Here is a 14,313-nt window from a genome sequence, read left to right as displayed (position 1 = left end):
GGCTGCATATATATGATATAACTTGTAACATTCAGTCTCATCTAGGCTGAGATAGTATATCATGACCCATACACTGGTTACTGTCTTCCATCAAATACTCTCATGTTAGGGAGGCAAGAGGTGCATATCTATCATACATTTAAAAGGTGGAGGGAAGGGGGAAGGAGGGGGGGGCGGGGGTTGAGCAACAGATTGAGAATATTATTTTCCACAGCAGAGACTTATTAATGAGGAGGATCAAGTAGTCAGAAAATATCTTAACTAAACAATAAACTTATAGTACAAATTAGGAAATGACGCTCAGTTAATATGTGAGTCCTGTCAATCTCTGACTCCCCACCCTTATCCTAATATATATATATATGATAACATCAGAGGTTTAAGTTGCACAGACCTGTACAATTCAGAACTATTATAAAGTGTTTAAACATAAGCATATTGATTGAGATAAACAGTATAATATGAATTTCCAATTCTGAACTGTATAGGGAGCCCGTCTAAGTTCAGACCACGTGGCTTCGTATATACAGATTCCCCAAACATAGGCACAAACCACTTCCCCACTAACTACAAACCCATTCTATACATACAAAAAGCCGGGATACAATAGAGGAAAAATTGTAGGGATCCACCCTGTCTCAGACATTTTTCACTTATGAGAGCAAAATCCTCCACTTCAACTAAAATAGCTTGCCGGAGGTAATAGTGTTCAAGGCTCAATGCGGGGTAAACAGTAGGGACTGAAAGTTATACTAGTCCTAAGCAGTCTGCATCCCCGTTTATGTTTAAAACATCACCCGACTCCAACTGATTCATGGGTGTCAGAAAGCCAAGTGCCCTCAAACAGTAAGAACCTGAGCTGTGGGACTACGTCCAGGTTTAGAGCAGCTATGGGACGCTTCTCCTGGTCCCAATCCAAGAAGGGTTTCAGGTCAGTAGATTGGCGGCAGTCCACTATCACCTTACTCATACCGGCAGTATCATGTCCGCGGGAGCTGGCCACACTCCCACCCACATCCCCACCAGTAATAGCATCTGCTCCTGCCACCTCACAGCCATAAGTGGGGGCCTCTCTGTCCACATAGGCACTGTTCTTGAGTGCCCGTAAGATACGATATAGCCCATCAGGTGATCTACTAGAACTGCCGAAATGATCCTCCACAGCTTCAGCCTGCGATCGCTTCCCCTGAGGGTAGATAGGTATGTTAGGAGTATCCTCCATGTTTAACTGCATGGTGTCAAGCTGCACACTGGGGATTGCCTCCTCCTTCACAGCAGGCTCAGGTCGCTTTGCATCGGAGTGCTCCGCTTCTTCAGCTGCTATTAGGGAATCAAATCTATTGAGTATCAGCAGCTCATACTTCGCAAACAAGGCTTGTATCTCAGAAAAGATGGCTCTCTCCATGTTAATGATGAGACCTTCAGCTCAGACGAAAGCTACAAACTTGTGGTCGTTAGGTCCCCAACTAAAGTCCTCAGCAGTATCTCGCTACAGGGTGCAATTATCTTTAGGATCCCATCGCAAATCTTCCAAGAAAATTAGATTAATATAATTAAAAGCTAAATAAAGTCAGGAGCCTCCTCAGTATGCGACTTGCTGTTTCAGCTGCAGGCTCCGCCCCCCTTTTGCTGTGTTTTAAATATTACGCAAATGTTCCATCAGTCTAAATCTTAGTTTACGGGTAGTCATCCCTATGTAAAGCAGATTGCATTTGCAGTGTAATACGTAGATCACTCCTTCGGTATTGCAGCTGATGTATCTCTTGATAACATGTTTTACCCCAAAGCTGTTTTCTATTTGGGAAGTTTGTGCAATATGTTTACTTGTGCTGCAGTTGCCACATCTGAATGTACATGACTTGAATGCAGTTTTGGTCCTATCAGTCTGAAGATGACTACTGCTCAATAAATCTTTTAGATTTTGGTCCGTCTGTACCCAATTGCTGGTTTATCCCCTAACTTGACTTTTAAGGTTGGATCTGTCATCAGGATTTTCCAATGCTTGTTGATAATTTCAATTACCTGAGGAGTTTGGGTGTTTTAAGTAAGAATTAGTCTGGGAACTTGTGAATCAGTTGTGATGTTTTTGTACAGTAGTTCCCTTCTGTTGGTATGTAAAGCTCTGTACTTTGCTCTTTTAATACTTCTCTTACTGTAACCACGATTGATTAGCCTATCTTCAAGTTCAGTGGCTCTCAATTTAAATGTCTGTTCATCTGAACAGTTTCTCCGTATTCTCAGGAACTCACCAGTGGGTAAACCTCTGATGGTTCCTGGGGCATGGGCACTGGTGCTGTATAGTAGGCTGTTAGTAGCTGTCTTTTTTCTGTATAAATCTGTTTTGATATTCCCTTGTGCATTTTTATATATTGTGAGATCTAAAAAATGAATTGCATTTTGGCTGGCTTCATGAGTCAATTTGATATTGAGATCATTTTGATTTAATATTTTAAGGAACTCTTGTGATTTGTCTTATGTTCCTTCCCAGCTAAAGAAAATATCATCAATGAAGCGCAGCCACAGGGGGATCATGTTAGTATATTCAGTATTCGTATCTGTGAATACATGCTCAGCCTCCCACCAGCTTAGAAATAAATTGGCATAGGTGGGAGCACAAGCTGTCCCCATGGCTGTCCCATGGGTTTGTAGATAAAATTTATTGTTGAATATGAAAAAGTTGTAATTTAGTATGAACTTTAACAGCTGTAACACAAATTTGTTATGTTCTACGTCTTCAGATTTTAATTCAAGAAAGTACTGCACCACCTTGACGCCTTTGATGTGATAAATTGAGGTTTATAGTGATTCCATGTCTGTAGTGACTAGACAAGTGGTTTCACTCAAGCTGACATCTTCCAGTCTCTGTAATATCTGCATGGTGTCATGTATATAAGAGGGTCATTCCTGGACATACTATCTGAGGCGATAATCCACATATTGACTTGCTTTTTCTGTTAAACAACCCATTCCAGAGACTATAGGCCTTCCGTCTCTCTTTCTCTGGCTACTGCTCATATCCACAGAATGGTATCTTTCTTTAAGGTACATGGATGGGAAATCAGTTTCACCAAAAGATCTTTATCCCCAGCCACAAGGGTGTTTTTTTCTGGGAAGGATAATAGACTCTGTTCAAATTCGCTTGTTTTTCACAGATACTTTCAGATCCAAACCTCAGACTGCGTGTCTTTCCCTACAGATAGCTCATTCTCCATCTGTAGCATAATGTATGAATGTAATTAGTCTTATAGTGGCAGCATCAGATGCAGTACCTTTTGCTCTCTTTCATCTTCATCCTCTTCAATTGTCCATGATTCTCAACAGTGATCAAAGGATTGCTTCCCACTGGAACAGCAGATAAAGCTCAGTCCTTCAGTCAAACTATCTCTCTCATGGTGGAGGGAAAGTCCCTATTTGACCCTTGGAGCTTCTTTTCTGGGGCCTATCTGGACCATAGTCACTACGAACTAAAGTCAGATGGGTTTGGGCACTGTTTAGGAATCCCGGAGGATGCAGAGAGTGTTGTCCTTTTAGAAGGGCGAGGTTACCTATCTATATCCTAGAACTTTGTGCGATTCTTCTTTGTGAGATTCTGGTTCCTTCATTCTTGGCTCCTTTTTCAAACAGGAAAAATGAATTCCATTCCAGCCAGACAATGTCAATGTCGTGGCATACATCAATCATCAGGGAGGGACTCAAAGTCCCTTAGCTATGCAGGAGGTTTCTTGGGCAGAGGAAAACCACTGCACCCTATATGCCATTCACATTCCCGGAGTAAACATTTAGGAAGCAGATTACCTAAATCTAGTTTGTTCATCTAGGAGAATATTCTCTTTATCAGGACATGTTCAATTAAGTAGTCCTGTGGTGGGGACTTAAATATAGAATTATATCTAATGGCGTCCAAATTTAACTGCAAACCTCCAGTTTATTATGTCAGGTCAAGAGGTCCAAGAGCCCACATAATAGATGCTCTAGTCTGTCCTTCAAACTTTTAACTGGCCAATCCATTTCCTAGTGTTGTTCTTCTTTCAGGATTCATTGTCAGAATCAAACAGGAATCGACTTCTGTAAACCACATAGCACTGGCGCGGCCCAGCAAAACTTGGTATGCGGACCTAATTCAGATGTCATCTTTTCCTCAATGGGCTCCATCCCTAAGGAAAGATCTACTGTCTCAAGGACCCATGTATCACCAGGATCTAAAATCTCTGAATTTGACAGCGTAGAAGTTGAATTCCTAGTTCTAAAAAAGTTAATTTATGATGAACTGGATAAGGGTTTATTGGCTAGTTCTTTAAAAGGTCAGATCTCAACATAATCTGCTTTGTTTCACAAAAAGCTAGCTTAGCTGCCTGATGTTCAAACTTTTGTGCAAGCCTTGGTAAGAATTCATACTGTTATTAGGCCCATTTCTCCCCCTTGGAATTTAAATTTGATTTTTTTTCTGTTCTGCATGGTCCCCCCTTTGAACATATGCATACCCTGGACCTAAAGTTGTCAATGAAGGTTCCCTTTCTTCTAGCCATTTATTCTGCTTGAAGAGTTTCGGAAATATCAGCTCCGTCTTCTGATCACCCCTTCTTGGTTTTTCATCAGGATAAAGTGGTCCTCTGGACTAAATATGATTTTCTTCTGAAAATAGTGTCTTCAGATAATTTTAATCATAAAAATGTTTTTGCTTCAGTGTTCCCTAATCCTTCTAATTCTAAGGAATGCCTACTACACAATTTGGATGTAGTCAGAGCCTTTTATTTTCAGTTTACTAAAGATTTTAGACAGACTTCTAGCTTATTTGCCCACTTTTCAGGTCTCAAAAAGGGTCAAAAGGCTAAAGTGGTGGCTTTGGCATCATAGCTGAAGCAGACTATTCGTAAGGCTTACTTGTTTGCAGGAAAGCTGCCTAGAAAAGAGTAACTGCTTATTCTGCTAGGTCTGTATCTACTACTTGGGCCTTTAAAAATTATACCTCCTTGGAACAAATTTGCAGAGGGACAACTTGATGTTCTCTCCACAGGCCTTCAGCACCTGATGCCTGCTGGCAATAAAACACACAGATATTTGTACTTAAAAGTACAAAATACAAAGCGGAACATTGACGTTTGTTAATACAATATTCACCTCGATGAGTTGATTAAGATATTCTTTACGTACCAGCGGTAAGTTTGTATCCTTCTTTAGCGGTTCTCCTAGGATGTGAGTTGTAACTCCTTGCTTGGTGACTCTGAGTAATTGTTACGGTGCAATTTGACTTATGCAGAAACGGATTAGCAGCAACGGCTGCAGAACCTCAATGAGAGTTTAACTCTTAAGACAGAAATTAGATACCTTGTTCTCCTTTAGGATTTTCTGGCATGGAGGAAAGTTTTATTTTAACAGGTGAATTGTAATCCACAAGACAGGCTCAGTAACAGAGCAGTTGCTTTCAGGTACTACTAAACAATACTAAGCACCAGATTGAGGGTGCGACTGTGATTTAAAGGGAGAGTAGGCAGGACTTTGGAGTTAAAGGTGCTGTAGTAAGGTTGTGAAATGATAGCAAGCTGCACAATCCTGACAGCACCCTACAAGCCAGTATAATAAAATATAATAATTTAATTCATAACTCCCTTTCACAGTGTGAAAATTATTATTTACAGTATAGTGTGATCTGGAGATGACGTTTAAAACAGTGACTCACTCTGTCTCCCAGTGTGAATTGACTTGACAATAGAAACCATTCAAAGGAGGGTTACTAAAATGGTACTACATGTTTTAGGAAATAACACTTACAAATAAATACTTTATGTCCAAAGTAGTATAGCAGCACCACCAATTTAATATAAAATAATTATTTTATTAAGCCAGGATAAAACAGACAACGTTTCAGATATACATCCTTAATCATATCTAATGTGAATACATTTAAAATCAACCTTAAATAGGCTGAAATAGGCTGAAACCTACTTAAAGAAAAAATGAGGGTGAGAGATACCCCTAGAATGATTTTTATTAATGAATACTCCCCCTGGAGTAGTCAGATACAAAAAGTTCTGCAAAAAAATTGGCATATTTTACAGATTTCAAACCCAGATGTTAAAGAATTCATAAGTCCTCCCATGACTGCATTTATAAAATGTACAACACATTAGTGAGGGCAGATGTTGGTTCAAAAAAGGACAGCCAGAGATACATTGTGGATACAAATCTGGGATGCTTTCCCTGTCTTGGATGTCAAAATTGCAACAGCATTATAAAAGGCCCCATTTGCACACACCCACGCACAGGTAAAAAATACAAATTACTTGTAATACAAACTACGCGGTCTATTTGATTAAGTGCCCTTGTGGGCTGGGTTACGTGGGCGAGACCACCTGCAAGGTGCGTGTATCCATCAATCAACATAAGAGCAATATTAGAACAGGTAATCTGGAGGCCCCTGTGTCCAATCATTTTATTATGGCAGGACATCAAATAAGAAAATTAAATAAGGTGACACGCTCCTTGTGTATGATATAAAATTTAGCTTTTATTTTCCTTGTTAAAAGAATATATTTACAGCAGTCAATCTTGATGGATACTAGATAGCGTAGCACACTGGCTTACGCGTTTTCGGCGTTGCCCGTAATCATAGCCTGTTAATGTGCACTACTAGGTTGCTTTAAAAACCCCTTGCTACATACTGATTGGTTAAAACTTAATTGACACTATCATAGTATATACACACTATACATCTGCACTATTATACACATAAACACTGATATAACCTGTTTAAAAGAGAGATATTAGTTATTAGACCCCTACTCCTGATGGCTTCTATCTAGGGTTTAAAATTTGAATATAAACATTGAACATTTTAATGCATGTGAGACTTAATCCATGTCTGTTTCAAACTTGGCTATAGATGTCTATAACATTATGTCATGTCAGACCTATTTGTGCTTTACTCATATCGGTTGTTTAGCACTTATTGTCTAAGCATTACTCTATAATATATAGCTTAGTAGACAGATGTGTTAGTTTTCCTATTGGCTTATATAGACAAATTTGGCTCAAAACATCTCATTATACATTACCAATTACAACGATAGATATGTACATTCCAAAGGTCAGTATTCATATTTGATTAATATGTAAATAGTAGACTTACCCACAAGAGGATATTTAAATCCTAAGTAACTAGCTATTTAAATCTTCAGCATATATAGGCTCTGGATATAACAAACTTTTACCTGTAGGATAATTATCAAATAAGACAATATTAGAAGATCATTATGGCTTTGGATCAAATAAACCAGTTAAGATTTCAGATACTGTAACATGTAAGAATGCCCAGAAGAGGGGGGAATGGATACATGAATTAGGGACTATGATCCCAAATGGGATGAATAGGGAAATGGATTGGGGAGTATGCTTATAATATTTGGATAATTAATCTATTTAGATATAGAATGTAAATATGTTGAATACAATATACCAATGACTTCCCAAAAAATTGGATCTAAGTAATAACTTTGACTATGTGTTTAACTAATATATATTTGACCACTAGATGGCATTGTTTTTTAATATAAATGTGATTTTGTATAGGTAACGGTTAAGAAAAATAGAGGTGTATGTGGGGGCGTGGTTTCAGCCTATTTAAGGTTGATTTTAAATGTATTCACATTAGACACGTTTAAGGATGTAAATCACAAATGTTGTCTGTTTTATGCTGGCTTAATAAAATAATTATTTTATATTAAATTGGTGGTGCTGCTATAATACTTTGGACATTATCTTTACAGACTGTGGTGCTGGTCTGTTAGCTTATCTTAGTGCCAGTTCATATTGGACTTACCAAGAAATACTTTATGACCTTAATACTTTTTAGCTCAAAAGAAAAATGATACAGTTGCATCACCTCACTAGCAGCACCACCCTCTTAAATTGTAGTTGGTCAGCCCCAGCTGCTGCAGCCCACAAGGAAATCTCCTGGTATCACAGTGAGCCAATCTGGCCTTGGCTGAACATGGGCGTTGCATGGACATATATCAAATTGTCTCTTGAATCCCAGCATAATTCTGTGAAGATTTTCACACTACAGATCTCAGGTAGCAAGCTTTTCTAAAAAAATTCAAAATACTTATAACCATAATAGAAAAACACACGCATACAAAAATATAGGTGATTGTAAGATGCAATACACAGTAAGCATGAATGGTATTTATATTGGCTGCAGGATTACTTTTAAAGAGCTCTACAGAGCAAAGTGTTCCTTTCCAGCGAGGTCCATTACTTTCAATAGGAGACATCTCACAGGAACTGCGAAGGTCAGGGAGAAAAACCATGTCTGATCTGGTGAAGTTTAGATCATTGGTCCCACTATTACTGCAGTGAAAGCATTAGAGTACTACACAGGTGATATACCTACATACATACTAAGGGCATTAGCAGCCAAAATCATTTGTTTTTCTTATTGAGTACATGGCAGGTTGTGAATTTGCTCTAGCAAGATGGAATCATCATTCACTTAGTGTAACCTCTAAAACAGGGGTAGTGCTGTCTGCTATGTCTCAATGGGCCCAGCATTATGCCTTAATTTAAGGGAGACATTTAATTAGTTATATAGGATAGGTCGATAGAGAATTAGATAAATGTACTCGAGGGCTATATTGTGACTCATAGGTCTTTGGTTGGGAAGTCTTGATTTTGAACACAGGTCTATAGTTAACAGGTATCTGGTAATGGCCATCAGCATATGTTTAAAATTCAGAAGGCACAAAGAGGTACTTTATATAAGCATGTGGGGAACTCTGCAAGTAGCTTGGCCCCTAAATTTAGCTTTTTAGGCACACACATGTTCAATGTTCAACGTAGATAATTGAGGAAGAGAGTGTTTAAAAAAAATAAGATATGAATAGGCATTAGAGGAGATACCCTGACCCCTGTACCTTTACCTGTACCTTACATCCATGTGGCCAGCATGTTATACCCCCAACTGGACATGATTGATAAACTGGCACCTGTGGCAATGCCGCTATGACTTGTCCTAGTAATGATGACCTGCTGTGCTGCACTGCACCTCGAGAGGCTAATTTTTTTTATATTTCTATAGCAACCTTTTTAATTTCTAAGAGCCACTTTTTCTAATAAATACTTGTTCTTTATTGTCCAAGAAAACTACAAATTGTGATAATACTGGATAAAGTGAATGAAAACAGTAGATTCTGCCAACTATATACCTGTATACAGATTTAATGGTTTAATGTCGAGATTCCAGCATCTCAAAACTACTATGGTACATGTGTAAAGTGGGTCTGGGTCACTGCAAAAAAAAAACGGTATCAAAAAACAAATTCACACTGCAATATGTAGTCTTCATTAAAATTAAGGGTGAATAACCCGAAATGTAACCAGCTGTGGCCTTGATCTATATGCCCCAATAAAGATATTTACGACTACATAGTGCTGTAGTCACCAATCAGCAAGAGCTACCCAGGTGCTAAACCAAAAATGGTCCGGCTCCTTAGCTTACATTCCTGCTTTTTAAATGAAGATACCAAGAGAACAAAGAAAATTTGATAACAGGAGTAAATTAGAAAGTTGTTTAAAATTGCATGCTCTATCTGAATCATTAAAGAAAAAAATTAGGCTTTATATACCTTTAAACTTTCATGACTCAGATAGGGCATGCAATTTTAAGCAACTTTACAATTAAATTTTATGATCAAATTTGCTTTGTTCTCTTGGTATTCTTTGTTGAAAGCTAAACATAGGTAGACTCATATGCTAATTTCAAAGCCCTTGAAGGCCGCCTTTTATCTCAGTGCATTTTGACAGATTTTTACAGTTAGACAGTGCTAATTCGTGTGTGCCATATATATAACATTGTGCTCACTCCCCTGGAGTCACCTTGGATTCAGCATTGATTGGCTGAAATGCAAGTATTTCAAAATAACTGAAATAAGGGGGCAGTGTGCAGAAGCTTAAATACAAGGTAATCACAGAGGTAAAAAACATATTATAATAACCGGGTTGGTTATGCAAAACTGTGAAATGGGTAATAAAGGGATTATCTATCTTTTTCAACAATAGAAATTCTGGAGCAGACCATCATCCCTTTAACAGAACCATAAACATTAAAAATAAATCTTGTTCTGTTCAATCAATATCAAGTATAATATTTAACATTTATATTTATATGAAAGCCAATATATACCTCATAAATGTTATATTTGGAAGCTGCTTCTGCACAGGTATTATTGTTTCTGCAGTCAGTCATTAACCAGTTTAACTGTCCTCAGTTTTTAACCTTTCGGATAAAACGGTGTCAGCCATGGTGGGATTGAACAGGTATTACAGTCAGCCATTGAGGGATATGTAATTAAAAGACATATCTGTAGTCTTGCAATGCGTTAACATGCAAGTTGAGAGGGAATATGTTCTGATTTCTGCTGTAATTGTTTTTTCAATGACCAAACTACCCCTCCAATTATTTATTTTTTTATTACTAGGATAGACAAGGCCTTTGGGTAGACATTTTGTTAACAACACAGTATTTTTTTTCGTATCTTATCACATATTCTGAAGCCAGTTAGACAAATATATAGAAGGGTTAGGTTTGTGAGGTCTGCAGTGTACACTTTCAGTTCTTGGAATTAGAAAACTCACAATTTTAAAGCAGAAGGGGTTTATTCAATAATGAAAGTATATTGCAAAGGTTTATTTACTATGCACAATGAAACATTTTATATTAGAATCTCAACGTTTCATGTCAAGGGCAATCATAAGTTGAAGAAAAATTTCTGGGAAAATTATTAAACTTTTCTAAAAAATTTTTTTATCAACCACAAAGCATTAATGTCATTTTGTTATTCTGTTAAAGCTTTAATTCACTGAAAATAAAAGTTAGGGTAATCAAACAAGTCCTTACACACTATCTTTATTTTACATTTATAAATAAGTTGTAATCAATTACAGAGAGTAATATGATGAAACTCTATAGAAACAACTGAGGAATGTATTCATAGCTACTGAAGGTGAATCTTGGCCCAATGATGTAAAAAGCTATCCTCGATCTCGCCAGCAAGATTATCTAAGAAGTCTCACCATGGCTGCAAGATCGTTCAAATACTTTTAGAAAGGCAAATTTCAGCATGAGACCTGTTTATATAGCTATGGGGTTGTTAATGTGAATGAAAGAAACACACTTTACCATTCAATGCCATTCAATCCTAAAAAAAAAGCCCCCAAATATTTTGCATAACAGCGAGTTTTTGATTATCGGCCTCTTAGTTTATTTTCTTATTTAAGGTATGACACACTACTTTAAAAAAGTCCTAAAATATTGATCATGACATTTATATATGTAAAAAGCAGATGTGGGCTAAAAGTGGCTGATCCTAGGTGGTATAACAAAGGATATTCCCAAATGTCCTATTTTCAATTTTCAATTCACAACCGGTTTAATGCAAAAGACAATCAATACAATAATGTATCCCATTGTGCGGTGATTGCTGAAAGAGATACTCCTTCCAGTCCTCTTACCTCACATCATGCAGTGGCTTCCATGTATCTCCTACTGTGCCTGGTGGGTCCGGTCACTGGGTCTTCTGAGTGTACATACACTTGCCTCCTAGGTGGTGACTTGCCATAGAACAAGCTATTGAGTTGTTCATTCCTGGTAGAGCGCTTCTCTCTGTATGCATGTGTGTGTGTATATATATATATATATATATATATATATATATATATATATATATATATCTATATATATCTATATATATATATATATATATATATAGAGAGAGAGAGAGAGAGAGAGAGATAGATAGATAGATAGATAGATAGATAGATAGATAGATAGATAGATAGATAGATATAACAGAATGGGTACGTACACCAGTCTTTATTATGTCCACAACACTTGTTTTATGGTGGATCCAATGTAATTTAAGTCCAGGTGCTCCCTGGATCTTGCTGCTATATCCTATATATGGTAACCCCCAAAGTTAATCCCACCAGGGTCTGGAACAAGAAGAAAAGAGGGAGGGGGCACACAGAAACAGAGAGAACTCATGGTGTAGTATATTAATTGTGAAACAAAAGTATAACGAGGCAGTAGAACACTCACATTAGGTGACCTAAACGTATATAAGGTATGCTGTCAGCGTGTCTGTGTTTATCAAGTATCGTTCCAATCCCCCCCTCAGTCTCCAGGGTTTACCCTTCTCTGCTGTAATAAGAAACCTTCACCGCAGTCTGTCAAATTCTTCAAATATGATAATCGCCCACTTACAGTTGGAAAAAGTTCTAAACTGTACACAGGCGATTATCATATATGAAGAATTTGACTGTGGAGAAGCTTTCCTATTACAGCAGAGAAGGGTATCCCCTGAAGTCGGAGGAGGGATTGGAACAATACTTGATAAACACAGATACGCTGACAGCATACCTCATATACGTTGAGGTCACCTAATGTGGGTGTTCTACTGTCTCGTTATACTATTGTATCACAATTAATATACTACACCAGGAGATCTCTATTTCTGTGCGCTTCCCCCTTCCTTCTTGTTCCATATATATATACACACACACATACGAAAAGCTAACAGCAACCAAAGAGTAACATAATACATTTTGTTTTAATCATACGACTTTTAGAAGATAAAAACTGTGTGGTCGCTTATAAAAATTCCTATTATACAGTAAATAAAATGAGCTTAAATTGGGCTGTTCTATAATAGAAAACATACTCTAGCATGCAAGACTTCTGCTACTTTACCTATTATTTTAATTTGGATTATCCTCGGACCATCAGCAAATTTGGCAGATACCCCATCTGACAAGACATAAATAAAATACACAAAAAAGAACCAGATCACTGAGTGCTAAATTGGCACCTTAACAAATCCATATGTACAAAAAACTTTCAATCTGTCATCTCTTTCAGTAACCATGGTATCTGATCCGAGCATGAATATTTCACCTTGGCTGTGAGCCACACAGTACTTAAAAAAGAATATGAGACAATGTAAGTATTTTAACTAAATCCCATAATAAGTGTCCTTTCTCATCTTAAACATGTATTTATAACCCCCTTAAAACAGTTCAAATACAGTGCCTTAGGCTATAGTTATTATGTTTTAAACTGTCTGTTTTTTACTATAAGTGTAGTCTGCCGAGACCAGAATATGTTCCAAGTATTTCATCATTAAGGGATTAACTTTTTACAATGCTAATTAGGACACTTTTTTGATTATATATAGTTTGAAATAGTCACATTTAGCACAATTACTTTATTTACTTTTGTTTTACATCAATAATTTATACATCTGTATTTTCTCCTTCGGGTATCCAGAACTCAAGCATTAAATCTCTTAATTGTTTTGAATTAAATAAGCAAAATTGCATTAAATGGCAATTAAGGGCTGCATTGCAAAAGATATATTTTCAAAAAGGGAAAGAAAACACCAAAAATGTTATTGTTTAAAAAGATAGATAATCCCTTTATTTACCATTCACTAGTTTTGCATAACCAACACTGATATAGAAATATACTTTTTACCTCTGTAATTACCTTGTATCTAAGCTTCTGCTGACTGCCTCCTTATCTCAGATATTTTGACAGACTTGAAATTCAGGCAGTTAGTGATGACTCCTAAATAACTTGACATGCGTGAGCACAATGTTATCTATATGAAACACATAAACTAATGCCCTCTAGCTGTGAAAAACTGTCAAATGTATTCATATAAGAGGCTGCCTTCAAGGGCTTAGAAATTAGCATATGAGCCTTTCTAGGTTTAGCTTTCAACTAAGAATAACAAGAGAACAAAGCAAATTTGATGATAACAGTAAATTAGAAAGTTGTCTAAAATTACATGCCTTATCTGCATCATGAAAGTTTAATTTGGACTTTACTATCCCTTTAACACTGAAATATAGAGGCTTTTGAAAATCAAGAATAATTTGGGCTGACAATGTTTAATTTGCTGTGACCAATTGGGGACATATGTATGCTATTTATTGCTCCCGCTTGCGCCCTAACTCCGAAAGAAGTAAACTTTTAGCGTGCATTGGGTATTACAAATTTAAAGTAAAAGTTTTTCGCACAAGCACTAACCTGACACGTGCAAAAAGCCGAACTTAGAACATCGAGACCATGTTAACTTTTCCCCAAGACTTTAATTCAGTGCGAAAAGTGGGGAAAAACTAACAACCAACAAGTTGCATAAACCGATTGTGTTTTCTCAAATGTGTTCTTCACATAGCAAAATATTTTCTATGTATTCTTAAATGTGTGTATATATATATATATATATATATATATATATATATATATATATATATATA

Source organism: Bombina bombina, chromosome 6 (genome assembly GCF_027579735.1).
Source record: "Bombina bombina isolate aBomBom1 chromosome 6, aBomBom1.pri, whole genome shotgun sequence".
In the NCBI taxonomy this organism is placed as follows: domain Eukaryota; kingdom Metazoa; phylum Chordata; class Amphibia; order Anura; family Bombinatoridae; genus Bombina; species Bombina bombina.
The sequence above is the reverse complement of the archived record's forward strand: the minus strand, read 5'-3'. Positions refer to the sequence as shown.